This window comes from Frieseomelitta varia, unplaced genomic scaffold, assembly GCF_011392965.1.
Source record: "Frieseomelitta varia isolate USP_RPSP 00005682 unplaced genomic scaffold, Fvar_1.2 scaffold_606, whole genome shotgun sequence".
NCBI classification, from domain to species: Eukaryota; Metazoa; Arthropoda; class Insecta; order Hymenoptera; family Apidae; genus Frieseomelitta; species Frieseomelitta varia.
In genome coordinates this window covers 1-22,634 of record NW_025110375.1, presented here as the reverse complement: position 1 = coordinate 22,634, position 22,634 = coordinate 1, and the positions used below count along the sequence as shown (strand labels likewise).

Sequence of the window (22,634 nt, the reverse complement as noted above, 5' to 3'; positions counted from 1 at the left end):
TTTTTTTCATCATTTTATTGAATTTTGAATGGTAGGGTTGAACGAAAAAGATTCAAAAAATCCGAACATTTCGTCGTTAAATTGTCAAAATTCAGATGTCTGAAAGCGTTGAAAATTTTTTCCCACAATTGGCTCTGACGTGATTTTGAGAATTAAAGTCTCCTCTTTGCAACGACCTCTTAAAACTTGCTGTAGGATTTTTTTTCATCATTTTATTGAATTTTGAATGGTAGGGTTGAACGAAAAAGATTCAAAAAATCCGAACATTTCGTCGTTAAATTGTCAAAATTCAGATGTCTGAAAGCGTTGAAAATTTTTTCCCACAATTGGCTCTGACGTGATTTTGAGAATTAAAGTCTCCTCTTTGCAACGACCTCTTAAAACTTGCTGTAGGATTTTTTTTCATCATTTTATTGAATTTTGAATGGTAGGGTTGAACGAAAAAGATTCAAAAAATCCGAACATTTCGTCGTTAAATTGTCAAAATTCAGACATCTTTGAAAGCGTTGAAAATTTTTTTCCACAATTGGCTCTGACGTGATTTTGAAAACTAAAGTCTCCTCTTTGCAATGACCTCTTAAAACTTGCTGTAGGATTTTTTTTCATCATTTTTTATTGAATTTTGAATAGTAGGGTTGAACGAAAAAGATTCAAGAAATTCCAACATTTCGTCGTTTAACCCTGTTGCTCAAAATTCAGTAAAACGGAGAGAAAGAAACTTACAACAGGTTTCAAAAGGTCATTGTAAAGGAGAGATTTCAAGCTTCACGATCGTGTCAGATTCGATTATGAGAAAAAATTGTCAATGTTTTTAGAGACGTCTGAATTTCGACGATTCGACGACGAAATTAGAATTTCTTAAATTTCTGTCGCTTCGTTTCGATGTTCAAAATATGACAAAAATATCGGAGGAAAAAAAAAGTCGTATCACAAGTTTCGAGGTGTCGTTACAAAGCAGCGACTTTAATCTCCAATATAATGCGAAATCTGGTCGCGAGAAAAATTTCTCAAAGTTCCCAGAAACGTTTGAGCTTGCAAACAGTTTTCGAATATAATCCGCTTTAAACGATTTAAAAAAAAACCTGCATCTTTGAAGTGGAAAAAAAAAAAAAAAAAAAAGAAGCGAACGAACAAACAAACGAACAAACAAACTCAATAACGTGACGTAAAGCGGAAGCTTTAACGCTTCGAAATGAGATCACCGAGTGCGTCGTTCGTTTTCATTTTTTATTTTCGCGACGTCACGAACAGTTTAAAATATCGACAATTTCTCATCGCCGCCGGTCCAGTTACGATGAAATTTTAAACAATCGCTGTTGGAATTCGTCCGCGCGAACGAGAAACGAAATCACACGCGGCGGTATTATTTATTGTTTGGCAGCCGCCAGGCTTGGGTGGACCAAGCTCTGGATTATGTACGACTGGCAGCGAGACATTAGCTGGCCAAATTAATAGCCGCGCCGTTTGTTAAAATCCAGCGAACGAGACTCCCCCTCCGACTTTTACGATTGTCGAAAATGCTGTTTTCTTACGTACGTTAAAAATAAAGATCGTCACGTTCGTGAGAATAGACCCGCGGCTGGCCCGATGATTATGTTACATTTTCGAGGGCGCGAGATTATCACGGGGGGAAAATTCCACGTTCTACGTGGAAAAGAGAGAGAAAGAGAGAGAGAGAGGCAACTCCAAAACCTTTGGTTTTTACGCGGCGATTTACAGAATTAGAACATTAAGGGGGAACACGATAAAGCTTTTAATAAAAGTTCCCAACTTCTGCTTTAATTCTGCGAGAGAAATGGAATGGAAAGGGTTGCTGTTTGTTTTAAGCGGGCTCCTCTGTCTCGGATTCTGGAAAAATAACGGAAATAGAAACAAAACTAGTGATCGCTGTGGAGAAATCAATTTGCTGTCATATTTATTATCATCGTTATTTAATGATATTTTTTTATTATTTTTTCTTTTTTTTTTTTGAAATGTTAAAAATTTATTTTAATTATTATCATTCTTAAAAGTTTTAATTATTATATTTATCATTTTAATTATATATTATATATTATAATGACATATATATTATATTATATATTTTAATTATATTTATTTATTTATTATTTATTTATTTCAATTTTATAAATTTAGTATTGAAAATTTTTATTAAGAAATAATATTAAGAATCACAATAAAAAAATATCGTGATTTCTCAATATTATTCTTTTATTTTTATTATCGTATTACACGCGATTAAAATTCTGAAAAAAAAGAGATTTTTTAATCCGACTTAAATAACACAAATTTCAGACTGACACGGTTTTCGTATTAAAAAAGAATGAATCTGAATTGCGCAAGCATCGTATTTCGATAATATATTACATGTATCATGCAAAGACAAACGACATCTCAGTCGCACATCATTCGACAAATATTACCAATAACTTCTCGAACGAGATTTACAGAATCACTGTCATATATTTCACTTCCGATCGTGGCATATTATTCGCTGTTGCGTGATACAGGGCGATTCACGTAACCTGCACACGTGAAATAACTTTCAAATCATGAGAAATTAGTTTTAATAAAAGAGTTGTATAGTTTTTGAGGGAGGCGAAATATGGCGTATCAATTTTTTTGTGGATTTATTCGAAATTTTCAAGGCTATTTTTATTTTTATCCCTTTCAATTGGATTGTATATTTTTCTCATCATCGAGTCGGAAGAATATTTAAATGCCAAGTAAACAAGTATTAAATCACACTAATAGTCACGAGGACGGTTAAGGAGATATTCCACGATAATTTGTCTCGACGATGAAAACTGCATCATGTGATCGAGGAACGGCGCCTTCGAAACTTGTTGAGTTCCTTCGAAACTCGAGATCCTTGACGTGGAGTATTAGTATTAAGAAGGAAATAATTCTAGTAATTCGGCTTAAAAAAAGTCAGTTCTTTTTTCTACATTTTCTCGAAAGTATATACTTTCTAAAATGTCTATGTAAAAGGATTTGTTTGAATTCGTAAAATTAGCAAAGTTATAGATGTTTAAAGGAAACGGTGTACTGCTCGCAACGTAAGTATGAATATTTTTGTACAACGAGTAACAAGAGCTTCAAATGCGTTTTTCTCAAAAAATATTTTATTTTATAATATTATTATTTATTTTTATATTATTATTATTTTACAATATTATTATTTATTTTTATATTATTATTATTTTACAATATTATTATTTATTTTTATATTACTATTATTTTACAATATTATTATTTATTTTTATATTACTATTATTTTACAATATTATTATTTATTTTTATATTACTATTATTTTACAATATTATTATTTATTTTTATATTACTATTATTTTACAATATTATTATTTATTTTTATATTACTATTATTTTACAATATTATTATTTATTTTTATATTATTATTATTTTACAATATTATTATTTATTTTTATATTATTATTATTTTATAATATTCTACTTTTTGTACTGCTCGATCGATTGTAAGTATGAATATTTTTTTGTACAACGGATAACAAGAACTTTGAACGTGTTTTTCTCAAATTCATATTTTTTAGACTGGCTGACGGGATATCTCACGTTTTAGTTGACCGACTGACTTGAAATTTGAACGAGATCTTCGCCGGATGTACCGAACCACGGATTTCAAAATCTGATGTTTTTTCTACTTTTTTTTTTTTTTTTTACCACCTAAAAGGCGAAAAACGCAAAGAAAATCGATATTTTAACTTCAAAATACTACCATTTTTTTAATTTTCCAAATTTCGCTGCTCCCGTGGTTCATGCGACAGCCATATTCATACTAATTAAAATGCATTCTAGGTTTTTAGTTTCAAATAACCGGGTGGACCGGGAATCACGTCAGCCATTCGAACCCGTTTTTAAAAACATGCTTTACCCAATAATTTCTGTATAATTTCCACAACTTTCGTTAATTTCGTTCAAAAAGAAAAATTCTAAATACCCTCTAAGTATGAATAAAACTGCGTACCAAAAATGCATCATGGTTTCCTTAGAAAAAAGTCCTCGAAACGTCGATTTTTTTCAATCGCCGAAATACCCCAACCGCTGAAATTTTTTTGTAGCCTTGGAAAAAATACAGCATTCCTCCAAGCGTAATCCTACCCGTGCCGGCTGCCTGGCACGATCACGGGCTTTCACTGGCACAATAAACCGTATATAAACGAGCACCCGTGTTATATTTGCGTGGTCCCGTCGCGAGGAGGACGCCTGTTAATGAAAACTGAAATATCGAGCTCTTCCTGTTGCGGGGGTTGTGCACGTTCGGCCGAGTGTCGTGCCAGCTTTCACCAACGAAAACCTACCAGTCTACCGCGTTTCCAACCAGATATTAGATAGGTTCAGGTTTTGCAAAATTCATTGCATTTTACGAACGTAAAAATACTCGCGGTGATTGATTCTCGATCGTGTATATACAGGGTGTTTCGTAACTTGTGTGGACCCACTTCGTGAGCTGATTGTACTACCTAAAAATAATGAAAAAAAAAAGTCATGTGAATATATGTCCTGTCTGTCCTCGTTTGCAAACAGAGAAAACTCTGGTAAGCTAGTTTTACCAGGGATGATACGTTCAATTTTCATAATAATCATAATTGGGATGAAGAAAACCCACGCGTTATTGTGCATTCAAGACATCAACAACCAGTAGTTTAGTTGAAACGTGTGGGGCAGGAATAATTGATAAATTTTTAATTCGATCTTTTTCTCTTGATGTGAAACCAACAAGGCACAAAGTACGTTTGATTTTTTTTTTTGAGCACGCGTTTACACGAAATTTATTGTATGGCGCTATAATGGTAAGAGGAAAAGAAGAGAAAGAATCTTCGCGATGAACTATATCCTTGGCTCGCGTGGTCGGCGGTTTTGCGCGAGGCGAATTTTACCGTGACGTTAAAGAACGCGTTACACGCCGAGATGAATAGTGTTCCGCTAGCTATGTCTCTCTAATTACAGCTCCACTAATTAGTACTACCATCGTGCACGTACAATTAACAGTTTGATAGCTTAATGAGCTTTATGCTCGCCGTACCATACGAATGTAACAAATATTTATCTTACAACCGCCGGCGCGGTTACCTATTGAAATCCTCTAACTTTCGTGTATAATCCGTTCATAGTGAGTTGTCGACGATGAAACTGAACAACGCTTTGCCGGGGAAACGTCGAGGCAGTATTTCTTCAACTTGTTCGAAGTTACACTTCGCGCGAGATTTCTTTCTCAATTAACACGTTCAGTGCCGAGCTATATATATATTAAATAAACTCTCAATCATCGAGTCGATCCATTGACATTTTAAAAGGCATGAGTTATTGCAAATAAAAAATATGAATATAGCCTGTTGAGTGTAAATTGCAATTGCAAATTGTTCGATTTAAATATACATGTTACAAGTGTATACGTATATACTTATATACTAAATAATTTTAATATAAATAATAATAATATAATATAAATATGTATAATATAATTAATATAATAAATATATAGATTAATATATTAATATATATATAATATAATTTTAATATAAAATATAATTAATATAATTAATATAATATAGTATAATATAATTTTAATATAAAATATAATTAATATAATTAATATAATATAATTTTAATATAAAATATAATTAATATATATAATATAATTTTAATATAAAATATAATTAATAAAATATTATATATTATATTTAATATAAAATAATAATATAATGTAATATAAATTTAAATAATATAATACGTATATATATATGTATGTACGAAAATAATTTTAAATATAAATCAGTTGTAAATCATAAATAAAAAATGGAAGAAACAGTGGATAGAAAAATCATTGTAAATCCTTGGAATTTCACAATATCAAAAAATAGAACAAATAAATAAATATATATAATAAAATATAATAATAAATATAATGTACATATATTAATATATTTAGTACAGTAATAAATATAATGTACATATATTAATATATTTAATATATATTGCCACCAAGTTTGGTATTTGGATTATGATTAATATTGAAAGAAAGCAATTGCTGATGTTCGTTTCGTATTAAATGCGAAATTTTTCGCTTCCACGAAGCCTAAAAAAATATGTAAATATATTTACAAAAAATATAAAATTTCCTGTATGTATAAGAATTTTCATATAAAATTCTGTTAAAATTATTAAATAATATAATATAAGATTATAACATATAATATAGAAATAATATATATGTATATTATTATTATTAAATACTTATATATATATAAATATAATTAATAAAATATTATATATATATATAAGAACAGAAATAAGAAGAAAAAAAACCGATTCTAAACTGTAAGAATGAATCGAAGGAAATTCTCCTCCTGATCCTCCAACTTCGACAATCGGAAGCGAAATTGCAAAAACAACGAAAAGAAGATTGGGAGAAAGGAAATTGAATAGAAAAATGAGAAGGAATGCGACATGGAATGGAAGTTCAAAGTTATCGACATTTCCCTGGAATATTAAAATTTGCATTTTACATGCCGCATTAAGCTCGGAGACCTTTTCGAGCCTCTAGAACTCGCCCTCCCACCCCGCCATGTTCTCGTCCCGCCATGAAAGGTGGTACTTCCGTCATCGGCGGAGGGTACCACACCGAGGTTTAAAAATATTCGCGCGCGCGGTTTGCTCCAGTTTTCCTTGATGCACACCGCTCACGGTATTTTAAATATCCAGGCAAGTCCAGCCGCGAATATTTATAACGAACTGGCCGAGAGTCCTTTGATCGTGTTCGAGGCAGCCGATCGTCGATACGGCGTCGTTCTTTCAAATGTCGTTTCCCTTTCAACTCGATCAACTCTTGACCTATGCGTTTGTGTGGGTCTGTCGTGATTCCCTTCCCTCGATTTTTATTGATCGAGCGGAGAGTGCGCTTTGATGGCGCGCGACGGAGAGCACCGTGTAACGTCGGCGGTAATTTTAAAATTGGAAGAGCTGCGAAAAAATTTGGAGCTGAAGAGTTTGCGTCTGATTTTTTGGAAGGGGATCGAATTTTTGCTTCATTTGCGGAGCATTTCCATGAGTGTGTGAAAGGCTCGTTCAGTCTGAGAAGACATTTATGTGCGTAAAAATGAAATACGTCTTAACATAATAAAATTATAAAATATTTATAAAATATACGATTGAAAATTAAAATGTAATATAATATAGTATGAGATTAATGTAATATAATAAAAATGAAATATAATTTCTTACGATGTGTAAGAAGATGAAAATATATCTTAATATAATTAATGATGTTATGATATAATTAATATAATTAATGATAGTATGATATAATTAATATAACTAATGACATTATAGTGAATTGTATTAAATATATCAATAATATGACGATGTTATTAATATCATAACGGCGTTACAATCTATTTAATTAATACCACAATCAATGATATAATTAATATCGTAACACAGTATATATCTCTTCATTTAATGTTAAGATCAAATTTAAATCGGAATAAGAATTAAATATAAACGACGATCGAGATACATTTGAATAATACTATGATACATTATATCTTTGTTCATCGAATGTCGAGATCAAAAAATGAAAATAAAAATCAAATGCATAAGAAGAGCAAAATGCATCTTAATAATATAATTAATACTGTGACACAGAATATGCTCATTCGTTTAATATTGGAATCAAATTCAATGAAAAACTAATTAGATGTGAAAGGAGATCAAGATAAATCTTAAATAATAAATATAATATATCTTTGTTTCTCTAAAACCAAAAATTATAATATTATTTAATTTATAATATTATAATATTAATTATAATAATTATAATATTATATTTATTTATAATATTATTATATTTATTTATTTTTTTTTTATATTATGTGTGTATTTATTTATTTATTTTTTATTTTTATTTATATATTTATTTATTTATTTTTTTTTATTTATATATTTATTTATTTATTTATGTTTGTAATATTATTATTCGGTTTATCTAAAACCAAAAATATTATGTTATTATTATTATTATTATTCAAATATTCAAATTTAAACGAGAATTGAACATCAAATGTACAAGAAGATCAGAGCGCATGATCGATAACGTAATTAAATACCGTAGCATAGAACATCTTTGCTCGGCCAGTGAAAATCTTTTCTTCGCGCGATCCACGGCCCAGTTAACGTGCAAATCACCACGTGCCGTCTGGGCAACTCGTTAGCACGATTAAAGCCGAGATCGAAGATTTTAGAATGACGAATTTTACCGAAGTCCGATCGAACGAAACCGAGCTGTAAGGTTTTATGAAGGGGATATTAAGGTCCCCTATAAATAACCGTAAATCACGCTACCTATTTAGGCTGGCGTTGCATACACGTATCCGCGAACGAGCCAGCCAAACGAGAGATTGCTAACAGATTTCGGTGGAGTCCGTATTGATTTTCTTGTCGGCCGTTTACGGCCACGAAGAGACGCAGGTTGATCAACCGATTTCTCTACTCCTACCTGTCTAATTTTTCGACACCATTCCCGTCCTTTCGACTCGACATTTCTCACCGTGATAAAGGGGTGTCGAAGAAACGAGTCGTTTCTTTTCTTCTCTTTTCTTTCCTCGCCAATTGTTGACGTTTCATTTGCGCGACAAAAGCAATTTCTTCACTTTCTGCGGAATAATATTTCCGATCGTTTCCCGCATTTCGTGTATTGATTTTATTGCCAACTGAAACGAGGCGAAGTTGAATTGACTATTAATATTACTAGTTTTATTTATTTTCGCGATATAATGTAATTTAATTTTAAGGATTTATTAATGCTATTAATAATAATAATAATAACGCGATCAACGATTTCTGCGTTCTTGTTTGATTGTGATTTGAGATCTTTACAAATTTTCTACAATCGAAGGAATATCACTATATGAATGTATAAAGATCTCGAGATCACAAAGAACGAAAGAAATTTTTATTCCTCTTTTCCAATTTTTCACGTTCTTTCTTTTTACACTTTCTAAAATATTTAAATGTTTTCTTGTGACACGCTAAGAGTTTTCAGAGAATCACATGATCTCGATGTTATTTCCTTACGTCTGCATCCTTCTCTCCAATTCGACTGGATTCAGGTCAAGTAATCGATCAACATGGATCTCCATAGATCGAATGACACGAATGCGCGCGATGTACAAAAATATGGAAAACATCCAAAGTAAAAAACTTAATAGACGAAACAAATTTTCGCTCGCGTTCCATTTCTTTTAGTTAAACGCTTTTATTTAAATTCTATTTCTGTAGTAAAGTTACAAAATGATCGACGTTTGGAAAAGACTATAAAGTTTCAAAAATTCACAGAATGCAGGAAATATGGAAGAAAATATAGATACTTCACTATAACATTTAGCAAATGAAAACAAATTTTCATTCAAGTTTCATTTCTTCAATACTTCAGTAATTCACCTTTAGTAAAGTCGTGAAACGATCGATGTTTGGAATGTTTGCTGTAATATTTGTCAAAATAAATTTTTATTCAAGTCCTCTTTCTTCGATAAAATCATAAAACGCTCGACGCTTGGAAGACACGGAACGCGCGCAATGTACAGAAACGAAGTCCAAAGTAAAATATTTACAATCGATGAAACAGATTTGTTCCTCTGGCAGTTAAAATTTTGCAAAATTGTTGATGTGTATTTGGAATAACGAAAATGAGAATTCCAAAATCTAACAAACGTAGGGCAAACAACGTAGAGAACACAGGTGGCTAACTGGCGGCCCGCGGACGCTTGCCCCCACTTTTCTGATCGCTAGCGCTACCCCCTCCACTGCATCGATGTCCCAGTGGAGGGGGTAACGCAAGCAATCAGGAAAGTAGGGGCAAGGGACCGTCAGTTAGCCTCTGATTTAAGAAATAAATAACTATAATTCTAGAAATCGAATATCTCAAATTTTAATAATCCAAGAAATAAATTACTACATTCGGCTGCGATACTATGATAGTATTTGAGAGTCAAGGTTATATAATGGAATAGAATAGAATGGAGGATTGTAATATTGATCGGTATATTGTAAAATTCAAAATGTAACTCGAATATCTCAAATTTTAATAATCTAAAAAATAAATTACATTCGTATAAAATAAATAAATTATAATCGTCTATGATACTATGATAGTATTTGAAAGTTAAAGTTATATAATGGAATAGAATAGAATGATAGATTGTAATATTGATCGGTATATTGTAAAATTCAAAATGTAACTCGAATGTCTCAAATTTTAATAATCTAAAAAATAAATTACTACATTCGTCTATGATACTATGATAGTATTTAAGAGTCAAGGTTATATAATGGAATAGAATAGAATGGAGGATTGTAATATTGATCGGTATATTGTAAAATTCAAAATGTAACTCGAATATCTCAAATTTTAATAATCTAAAAAATAAATTACATTCGTATAAAATAAATAAATTATAATCGTCTATGATACTATGATAGTATTTGAAAGTTAAAGTTATATAATGGAATAGAATAGAATGATAGATTGTAATATTGATCGGTATATTGTACAATTCAAAATGTAACTCGAATGTCTCAAATTTTAATAATCTAAAAAATAAATTACTACATTCGTCTATGATACTATGATAGTATTTAAGAGTCAAGGTTATATAATGGAATAGAATAGAATGAAAGATTGTAATATTGATCGGTATATTGTAAAATTCAAAATATAACTCGAATATCTCAAATTTTAATAATCTAAAAAATAAATTACTTTCGTATGAAATACATAAACTATATTCGTCTATGATACTATGATAGTATTTGAAAGACAAGGTTATATAATGGAATAGAATAGAATGAAAGATTGTAATATTGATCAGTATATTGTACAATTCAAAATGTAACTCGAATATCTCAAATTTTAATAATCTAAAAAATAAATTATATTCGTATAAAATAAATAAATTATAATCGTCTATGATATTATGATAGTATTTGAAAGTTAAAGTTATATAATGGAATAGAATAGAATGAAATATTGATCAGTATATTGTAAAATTCAAAATGTAACTCGAATATCTCAAATTTTAATAATCTAAAAAATAAATTACATTCGTATAAAATAAATAAACTATATAGCAAGTGGAGAGATCGATGCAATGGAGGGGGTAGCGATCAGGGAAGTGGGGACAAACCGCGGGCCGCCAGTTAGCCACGTCTGACGTAGAAAACATTCAAAGAACGAAACGTTCAATAAATGTTTATTTAAACATTCGCTTTAAACTTTGTCGATCTTCGTTCGTTCGTCAAAAAGCACAGAGTTTTCGAGTGGACGAGAGCGATGAAAGATGCTGAACCATAAAGAAAATGGCGTGATTTTCGCAACAGAGATTTCGACACGATGAAAATTAACACGGAGGATCGCGATGCGTAGAATCGCGACGAATTGAGTTCGGCGGGCGTGCTCGTGATAAATTTCCCTGCTGCGCGACTCCGGCTCGACTAAAATTGCCCCCGACGATTAATCAACGACACGCGGGATTATTCTGTGGAAGAATCCTATTACAAAGCTGATCGTAAATTTATAACAGCGGGAAAAGATAAACGGGAGAGTTTGTAACAAAAAACACGTTGAATCGCTCGTTCGTACATTTAAATTGATTATTAACACCATCAGTTAATTTTAATATAATTTAGTATAATTTTATTCGATAATTCTTACGATTCATTTTTGTAATATAAATATTTTTATAATGACGATATGTTCGGACTTGTGTCGAAGATCTTTGACCAAAATTTTTGCTCGCGACCAGATTTAACATTGTAGCAGAGATCAGAGTCTCTGCTTTACAACCTCAAAATTTTTTTCACTATTTTATTAAATTTTGAACATTAGAGCTCAACGACGAAAATTGAAAAAACTCTGTCTCATTGTCGAGTTGAAACATTCCTAAAAAAATATTGAAAAATTTGTTTCGTGATTGGCATGAATGATCTTGAAGATGAAACTCTCTACTTTATAACGACACCAGAAAATTTGTCACACGATTTTTTTTCACTATTTTATTAAATTTTGAACATTAGAGTTCAAAGACGAAGACTGAAGAAATTCTAATGTTTCATTGTCGAGTTGAAATATTTCTAAAAAAATATTGAAAAATTTGTTTCATGACTAGCATAAATAATCTTGAAAAATAAAGTCTCTGCTTCATAACGACACCAGAAAATTTGTCACACGATTTTTGTTTCACTATTTTATTAAATTTTGAACATTAGAGTTCAACGACGAAGACTGAAGAAATTCTAATGTCTCATTGTCGAGTTGAAACATTTCTAAAAATATATTGAAAAATTTGTTTCGTGATTCGCATGAATGTTCTTGAAGATGAAAGTCTCTGCTTTATAACCACACCAGAAAATTTGTCGTGCGATTTTTTTTCACTGTTTTGTTAAATTTTGAACATTAGAGTTCAACGACGACGACTGAAGAAATTCTAATGTTTCATTGTCGAGTTGAAATATTTCTAAAAAAATATTGAAAAATTTGTTTCATGACTAGCATGAATGATCTTGAAAAAGAAAGTCTCTACTTCGTAACGACACCAGAAAATTTGTCACACGATTTTTTTTTCACTGTTTTGTTAAATTTTGAACATCAGGATTCAACGACGAGGATTGAAGAAATATTCTAATATTTCTCTTTATCCGTGGATCTAGCTTTCGAGTATTGCGTTTATTGACAGGAAACAAATTGCTTTCAGAGAAAAATTGGATAAATATCGATCGAGCGTAGAGAAACACAGTGACTTTTCACTGACGTTCGAAAGATTATTACCTCTGGCAAAATGTTTACCGATCGGACGCAAGTGTTCGAAGATATTTAAAAAAAAAAAAACAGAAAAACATAGAAATCCTTCGCGTTCGCGAATTCAATCGAAAATGGTCCTCTTTCCCGTGTATATTTCGGCGAAAGATCCCCGGATTTTTTTTTCGAATACCATCGAATACTCGCGTTTGGTATAAAAATTTTTTACCAAAAGCCGTATCGTTATACGGCGAAGACCATATCTATGATTTAAACTGGTACAATTTTGGAAAAAAAAAAAAAAAAAAGAAAAGATCATATCAAGGCCCACTTTAAAGCACGAAGTCTCTATTTTGACAATTGTGAGTTCGTTTTCTTCACGGATGATTTCACATCGTGCATCGGGTGGGAAAATAGAGATACTTTTATTCTAGGAAATTGTGCGAGTTCGAACGTTTCTGGGAACTTCGAAAAATTTTTCTCACGACCAGATTCAACGTTGTTTGAGAAATCGAAGTCTCTGCTTTGTAACGACACCTCAGGATATGTGGTACAATTTTTTCTTCACTGTCTTATTAAATTTTGAACAGCAGGATTCAGTGGCAAAGATCGAAGAAATTCTAATATTTCGTTGTCGTCACTAGTTGAATTCAAACGCTTCTAAAGACATTGGAAAATTTTTCTCGCGACTGGATTTAACATCTTATTGAAGACTAAAGTTTCTACTTTCTAACAACACCTTAAAATTTGTTGCACGATTTTTTTTCGCCATTTTACTGAACTTTGAATAGTAGAATAAAGTGACAAAGATTTAAGAAAATTTAACTTTTTTCGTTCATCTAACTCTACGTGAACAAAATAATATATAAAAAAATCATACAGCGAATCTTAAGGGCTGATTGTAAAAGAAAAAATTTCGATCTTCGAGGCTGTATGTGGATACAGTCAAGAAAAAATTGTTTTCAGCTCGCTTTAACCGCTCGCGCTGGCAACTGATTGCGGACCATAACGAGTGACCGAAACCGTATACGATAACTCGTCGCTTTCTTTTCATTTTGAACTCGTCGGTATGATGAAAATTATTGAGAAGTAATAAATTTATTATTTGTTTTGCCTGGGTTATACTTAAGTATGCTTAAAACTGAGAAAATAATGCAATTTTGGGACAAGAAATCCTCAACGTGCGTCATTCCAGCGATTAGGATGAGATCATCATCGAAGTGGATCGTCGTGTAATTTTTTTTCTCGCAATATTATAATACTATACTATATTATATATTATTATATAATATTACAATACTATACTATACTATACTATACTATACTATACTATACTATACTATACTATACTATACTATGCTGTACTATACTATACTATACTATACTATACTGTACTATACTGTACTATACTGTACTGTACTATACTGTACTATACTGTACTGTACTATACTGTACTATACTGTACTATACTATACTGTACTATACTGTACTGTACTATACTGTACTGTACTATACTGTACTGTACTGTACTGTACTGTACTGTACTGTACTGTACTGTACTATACTGTACTATACTATACTGTACTATACTGTACTGTACTGTACTATACTGTACTGTACTATACTGTACTGTACTATACTGTACTATACTATGCTGTACTGTACTATACTGTACTATACTATACTGTACTGTACTATACTATACTATATTACAATATAACAATACTATAATTAAATAATATTATAATGATACGCCAACTATTACAAATATAACAATTTAAATTTTTCATCGTCACGTGCCCCTCACTGTACGTTTTATACCTAACTCCGACGAGTGAATAAACAATTGACACGAGTAGCGATGTGCTCGCGGATCCAAATGGATATTTTAAATCACACGATGTTAAATATTTCATGGCTGACGAACGAGCGAATAATTGATAGACCGGTAGAGAATTAGTCGGATGATCCACGCGCCGCGTCTGTTGAATATTTCCCGCTTGATAGGCGGCGAAAAACGATTAAAAGACGGAGCTATAATTGAACGCGTGATATATCGACACCTTTGTTGAATATTTCGTGCGCGAACCAGCGTGAACGTACAACTTCACGAGATTGAAAAGGAACCCGATTATCGATGAACTGTTACCTCCTCTATTGATCGTTTTCACCGAGTTTTGACGAATAGCCGATGGTTTGTATAAAATAAAAAAATGAAAATCGCAGCCACGCCGCGATATTTTTTTGACTGAACAGAGAAACGTTTGCACACTGAGGGAGAAAGCAAAAATCATCAAGTCGATCTATTGACATTTTGTGCGAAGTGTCGCGTGTTCAATGAACGATCGAAACGATCGAACTGGCGAGAGGAATTGACTGGTTGAATTCGCGTTGGAATTTTTGTGGAACGTGGCGCGATATCGATCGAAAAACTACTGAAATATTCGGGCAAAAATGGGCTAGTCGATGCGTCAGTACTTTTGTACATTGTTTTTTTTCTATTGACGAATGATTGATATTCGCTGTTTGACACCACCTGCTCAGAAATCTTAGATTTGTACAATGAAAATGGTACAATAAAAATATAAATTGGAAATTACACGCAATTGATGCAATATTTGCAATGTAAATTAAATAATACAAAGGTATAAATTATGCACACAATATGCAATGTATACAGTATAAATGATTAGAATATATACAATATAATTAAATCGAATAGATATATAAAACACACTTTATACAATAATAAAAAAACTCTGTTAATATATTAATATATTGTATTGTTATATTACAATACGTACGTACAATAAAATTCAATTACATACGAAATAAATTTATCTACATTCAGTTTTAAATTAAAATCAAACAGAATACATGTAATACAGTTAAGTACAATAAATATAAAACATACTTTGTACAATAAAGTCTCTGTATATATTAATATATTACACATAGTATTACACTATATTATAAAATATGTGTACGCGACAATCCATGATAAGCAGAAATATTAAAAATATAAAAAATAAAATAAAAATAAATATAAAATAAAATATAGTAATAATATTAAAAATAAATATAAAATAAAATATGGCAAAAATATTAAAAATAAATATAAAATAAAATATAGCAAAAATATTAAAAATAAATATAAAATAGAGATATAGAAAAGATATAGAAAAAATATTAAAAATAACTATAAAATAAAATATAGCAAAAATATTAAAAATATAAAATAAAATATAGCAAAAATATTAAAAATATAAAATAAAATATAGCAAAAATATTAAAAATATAAAATAAAATATAGCAAAAATATTAAAAATATAAAATAAAATATAGCAAAAATATTAAAAATATAAAATAAAATATAGCAAAAATATTAAAAATATAAAATAAAATATAGCAAAAATATTAAAAATAAATATAAAATAAGATATGGCAAAAATATTAAAAATAAATATAAAATAAAATATAACAAAAATATTAAAAATAAATATAAAATAAAATATAGCAAAAATATTAAAAATAAATATAAAATAAAATATAGCAAAAATATTAAAAATAAACATAAAATAAAAATAAACATAAAATAGAATATAGCAAAAATATTAAAAATAAATATAAATATAAAATAAAATATAAAAATAATAGAAAAATAAGATATAGCAAAAATATTAAAAATAAATATAAAATAAAATATAAAAATAATATAAGAATAAAATATAGCAAAAATATTAAAAATAAATATAAAATAAAATATAAAAATAATATAAGTAAAAGTAAGATATAGCAAAAATATTAAAAACAAAAGTGTCCTAAGTCTTTTGATCAGGGGAATGTTGGTTAATCTTAATTCTACCAGCCAGAATTTCGAAAAAAGTCATCAATTGATGGTAACTCGAATTAAAATTCTAGGAAACCGTATGTGGATAACAGAATTTAACTGATTTGTTTAATAAAATACTGCGTGTTAGAATAACAGAGTCGGATTACGGAAGAAAATTTCCGAGAACACGTGTATTTCGTGATTTTCCATTTCAACGATTGTCATCACAACTTTTTTCCCGAGACGAGATGGGAAAGTTGCAGAAGAATGAAACGAGGTAGAACTTCCGTTGTATATTTTATTTACAAACAAGTCAGACGCGGCCATGTTTTATTTATCGAAGCGAATCTTCAATCTCTCGTTTTTCGAAAATAAAGTTACTTACTGAATCAGAGTTGTAAGGAGATACAGATTCCACGGCACCATCTATTCTAGCTAAGAATATCTTTGATTATCGTTTTAGTACCAATGGCCAAAGTAAGTAAAAGTACATTCAAATTCGTTCTCGTTGACATTTTCAAGTATGCAAGAACCATCAAAGCAAACGCTTTAAAAGAACTTCAACGGAATACAATAATTTCTCTTACGGATAATAATTCTCTGATAATAACCGCTCGAATATTTTCTCGGTGGAATTTACCATCAGTTTAATTTAATTTGACATAATTATTCTGTCATGACTCTTTCAAGTTGTTCGATTATTTTTTCATACTGTCTTTTAGTGTCGCTTGTTTAGTGTAGGATTTTACAAAAATGCAAAGTTGATTTTCCTATATTCTTCTGTAAAGAAAGAATTATTAAATAAATAATCAAAATATCAGCTAAATATTAAAAATTAAGTAAACATCATTGTACATTAGCGGTTAGCAAAGTTAGCTAAAGAAACTAAAAAATGAAGCTATTGGTTGTGAAGTATTTCGAAAATTTCAAGAGTACAAAATAATTCGAAGGGTTAGAAAAATTTTAAAAGAATAAAACAACATTTATCCTTTTTATATACAAATGTTCTTGATTTAATTATGATTATAATTCATATTGTAAGAAATTATTACTATATTTGTATACACTATAATTATAATTATAGTGTGTATAATATAACATAAATTATAATACAATTATATATTATAATTACAATTAATACACGTAATATATATAAATTATATTAATAAACAATATGTAATATTAATTATAATATATATAATATATACATAATTTATATAATATATTATATTATTATATATATAATAATGATTATAATACATATTATTATATGTTATTAAATTAATTGGGAAATTATAATTATAATATATATAACAAGATTCTATTTCCATAGTATTTCATCAACCTCAGATAATGAATTTGCGAATAATATTTTCCCCTCCGCGAAATTTGTTTCTTATTGGCGATTTTCGAGACCGCGACTATTAAAAGCTTCCTTATTCAGCGAAATCGATTCGAAACACTCGAACGCGTTTCAAGTCATCGAACAGCCAACATCTCGATATTACCGCGGCTGTGTTCCCCGATTAAATTCGAATTAATGGTCGTGATTAAATCAAGCTCGAGCACCAAGTATCGAAGTGTTGGACGATAGGGATCGCAAGCTTGAGGGAAGTTGAAACTTTTAACGAAGGAGAATCCTGGCGTGACAAATTAAAAACGATCGGGAGACGAGCGAAGTTCGTCGAACTTTGTAAATTCATGGATAATTCCAAGCTTTTAGTTAAGAATTTCTCTTTGAAAAATTCGTACCGCGACCTCGTCGCGCTTACGCGTTCTTTCTTCTAATTTGAGAGAAAAATGAAAAAAAATTCTTTAAAATAGGAAATCACGTGATGTGAAAGATGATTTATGTATTAATTGTTTTTTCTTTCTTTTTTTTTTTTTTTTGTTCAGTTTTGTTACAAAATGGATATTTTTCTTGGTAATTTTTGAAAGCCCACGTAATTTAAATATAAAAATAAACTTAATACAATTTAAATATAAGAATAAACTTAATACAATTAAGTATAAGAATAAGTTTAAATATAGGAATAAACTTAAGAATATAAGAATAAGTAGTTTAAATATAAGAATAAACTTACTAATATAAGAATAATATAATAATATAAGAATAAATAATTAATAATATAAAAATATAAGAATAAATAAGAATTTAAATTTACAATTTAAATATAAGAATAAATTTAATATAAGAATATGTAGTTTAAATATAAGAATAAACCTAATAATATAAGAATAAATAATTAATAATATAAAAATATAAGAATAAATAATTTAAATATAAGAATAAGTAGTTTAAATATAAGAATAAACTTAATAATTTAAGAATAATATAAGAATAATATAATAATATAAGAATAAATAATTTAAATATAAGAATAAACTTAATACAATTACTGACAATTGAATGTAACGCATTTGAATGTAATTAAATACTTCTCAAGTACTATATTAGTTGCAAAACTGGAAAAATTAAATAACACTTTATACAACAAAGAAACTAGGAAGTGTTAATATGTAAAACTATATGGTGGGATATAATTTCTAATTTGAAAATTTTATTACTCAATACTGTGAATGTTAGAAGTACTGAATATTAAAAACAGCGACAGAGAACACTTCGTAGCTGCACACTATTTTTTTTTTTTATTGAAAGACTAACAACTCCAATCGGTATTTGCACGATCGACTAATAAGAATTGAAGATAAATTTCACAATCCTGAGCCCTGTGTTTTGCAAGTTTATTATCCTACTTTCGCGTTCAAAATTATGTACCATTACTGTGTAAAATACGTGTACGAATGTACCTTACACGGTGCAATTTTGATTCTATAAAGCAAGACGTTCTGGCATACTTTACTTTTAAGTAGATGAAAACAACCCGACAGGGAGATATTATGCAATATGAACGAGACACAACAGAGAGCTAACACGCAACGTATTTTCGTGTCACGTACACGTATGTAGTTTAAGGGTTCTAGAACTCTTTATTCAGGTTTCTAGAATGTCATCTATTTAAAATGGTCGAGGTGGAACGAAATTGCTGCTTGAAGTAACAAACTAAACGTGATGACTGCAAAAATCAAATTTAATGTAATATAATATAATATTCTAAAATTTATTATATAATATATAACATTTATTTTTATATATATATATATATATATATATATATATATATATATATATTATATGCTGTATTGTATCATGACATTCTTACAAAATCGTTTGTATATAAAATAATATTTTACTCTTCCTTGAAAAAAGTTAATAACTGTATACACGTAATTGTTTCTTAAAAAATGGTATTTTATTCATTCATATCATATTTCTCTATAAAATTAGTTCCAAATTTAAATTAGATCTGTTTAGGATAAAAATTCTTTTATATATTAATTTTTATATTAAATATTAAACATATTAATATTATATTAAGTATTAAGTATATTAATATTATATTAAATACTAAATATATTAACATTACATTAAATATTGAGTATATTAATATTATATTAAATACTAAATATATTAACATTACACTAAATATTAAGTATATTAATATTATATTAAATATATTAATGTTAGATTAAATATTAAATACATTAACGTTATATTAAATACTAAATACATTAACATTATATTAAATATTAAATATATATTAATATTATATAATATACACCCTGTATAATATTACATGTATGATCCTAGAGAAATATTTCTCAATACGCTGCACCGGCAATTAAAATTAATTGAGAAACTCGTGACAATCTTTCTTTCTAGCCGGTTGTTTAATTTTAATTAAGCAGACATGATTCTCAGTAACGTTCCTACAGAGACAACGATAATCAAGGAAATTAGAAACAACGTTAAATTCATAGGGAATCTACTCGTTCGAACGTGTTCGCCCGAAATCGCTGCGCTCCAGCGTTTCTCGGTACGTTTTAGCCACGGTGGGACAGACATAATCGTACGGTGGATATGCAAATTTCCAAGATTCTCCATTCCCCGCCTCTATCCTACGAGCGAAAGCTTTTGCTTTGGTTCATACTTAACACTCTGATGATCACGCTGTCCGAGCACCGTTCTTCTTAAAAATTCATAAATTCGTTATCGCGTTAATATTCAAAAATTATATGAAACGTACACGACGTGAAAACGCAATTTTTGCAGATAGTTCATTGGTAATTATTAGACCGCGTTACTTTCTATGCATTTATGTGAGATTTAAAGATGCAAAAATATGCGGAATGCGTGTAACAAAATATATATGAATGTCCACGTTAATGGGGATAAGATAATATGCAAACTGTAGATGCCTGTGTGAAAGTGGATGAAGTCTGTGATTAAAAAGTAGGATGGAAAATATTAAAATAAAAGAATCATAAACAATGTTACAAGATGTAATAATAAAATAATATAAGTAATAAATAACAATGATATGTAATTAAATGAATAATGATAATTTGTAATAATAAAATACATAATATATAATTAAATGAATAATGATAATTCGTAATAATAAAATACAAAATATGTAATTAAATGAACAATGACAATTTGTAATAATAAAATGCATAACATATAATTAAATGAACAATGATAATTTGTAATAATAAAATACATAATATATAATTAAATCAATAATGATAATTTGTAATAATGAAATACATAATATATAATTAAATGAACAATGATAATTTGTAATAATGAAATACACAATATATAATTAAATGAACAATGATAATTTGTAATAATAAAATACATAATATATAATTAAATGAACAATGATAATTTGTAATAAAATACATAATATATAATTAAATGAATAATGATAATTTGTAATAATAAAATACACAATATATAATGAAATGGATAATGATAATTTAATAAAAGAAAATAAGCTAGATGAACTCGTATTTGCTGACAGAAATGAAATAATAAAGTAATCACAGGTTACGTTTCAGATCATTTAGTTTTCAATAACTTATCGACCAAAGAAAAAGGCACTACCCACAGTCAGTTGATCACTCGTATTATCGACATTCTGAACTATAATAGTCTCTGTACATTTATCGCGTGAATATTATATAAATTACATTTATGCGTTTACGAAGAATTTAACGATGCAAGCATGCGTGATATTTGTAAAATATGTAAATAAAAACATCTGTACAATTAACACACACATTAACGCACAATGATTCTCAGTCTCGTGAAAATGCATTCTGCAATGCTCTTTATCATCACCTTTGCAATAACGCTTGGGCATTCTTCTGTTTCAGGGGTACGAGGGGTCCCTGTTGAAAGTCACAAGCAAAAATGGGAAAACAGCGTCGGTGAGTCATTAATTTTTCAAATTACCCGCGGTAGTTTCGCGAGGCATCTCTTACCCGTGTGAACTAAAATGAAAAAGTAGGAGAGAGAGAGAGAGAGAGAGAGAGAGAGAGAACAAGAGAAAGGAACAAAATAAAACGAAGCGTATCGCGTGCTTTCAACGCTGGAACGATGGATCTGTTCTAGATTTCCGCGTAGCTATTCACCATACGTGTTCATCGAGGAAACGAACGAAAGAGGGAAGAAAAGAAAGACATACATCGACAGACAGACAAAGAGAGAGAGAGAGAGAGAGAGAGAGAGAGAGTGACAAAGAGAAATGATAGAAGAGTGAAGCCGATGGTATATCCTTCGCGAGTACACCGATTCCCTTTTACCTATTTCAGAGATTTCTCCATCAATCGATGGAACGAGTCGACAAAGTGTCGAGATTTCCTTGCGATTATTCGTCGGCGAGGAAACCGATGGGGAAACTTGCCGCGAATATCGAAACTTTCAATCGAATTCTGAACCGTCAAGAGAACGGTTCGTCTGCCCTTCACAAAAGGATCTCTTCCCCCTTCTTTTTTATTTTCTCCTTTCTTTCATTTTCTTTTCTTTTTTTTTTTTTTCTTTTCTCTTCGATTTCTA

At 29.4% G+C, this 22,634-nt stretch overlaps 1 long non-coding RNA gene across 1 annotated transcript in view; it reads left to right on the top strand.

The window, feature by feature from the left end:
* LOC122534504 overlaps positions 1-21,993 on the top strand; it is a 35,020-nt gene extending 13,027 nt beyond the window's left edge. The window contains exon 2 of the long non-coding RNA XR_006307917.1: positions 21,953-21,993. This is a non-coding gene — a long non-coding RNA (uncharacterized LOC122534504). The remainder of the gene's footprint in view (positions 1-21,952) is intronic.
* Positions 21,994-22,634: the final 641 nt, after the last annotated feature.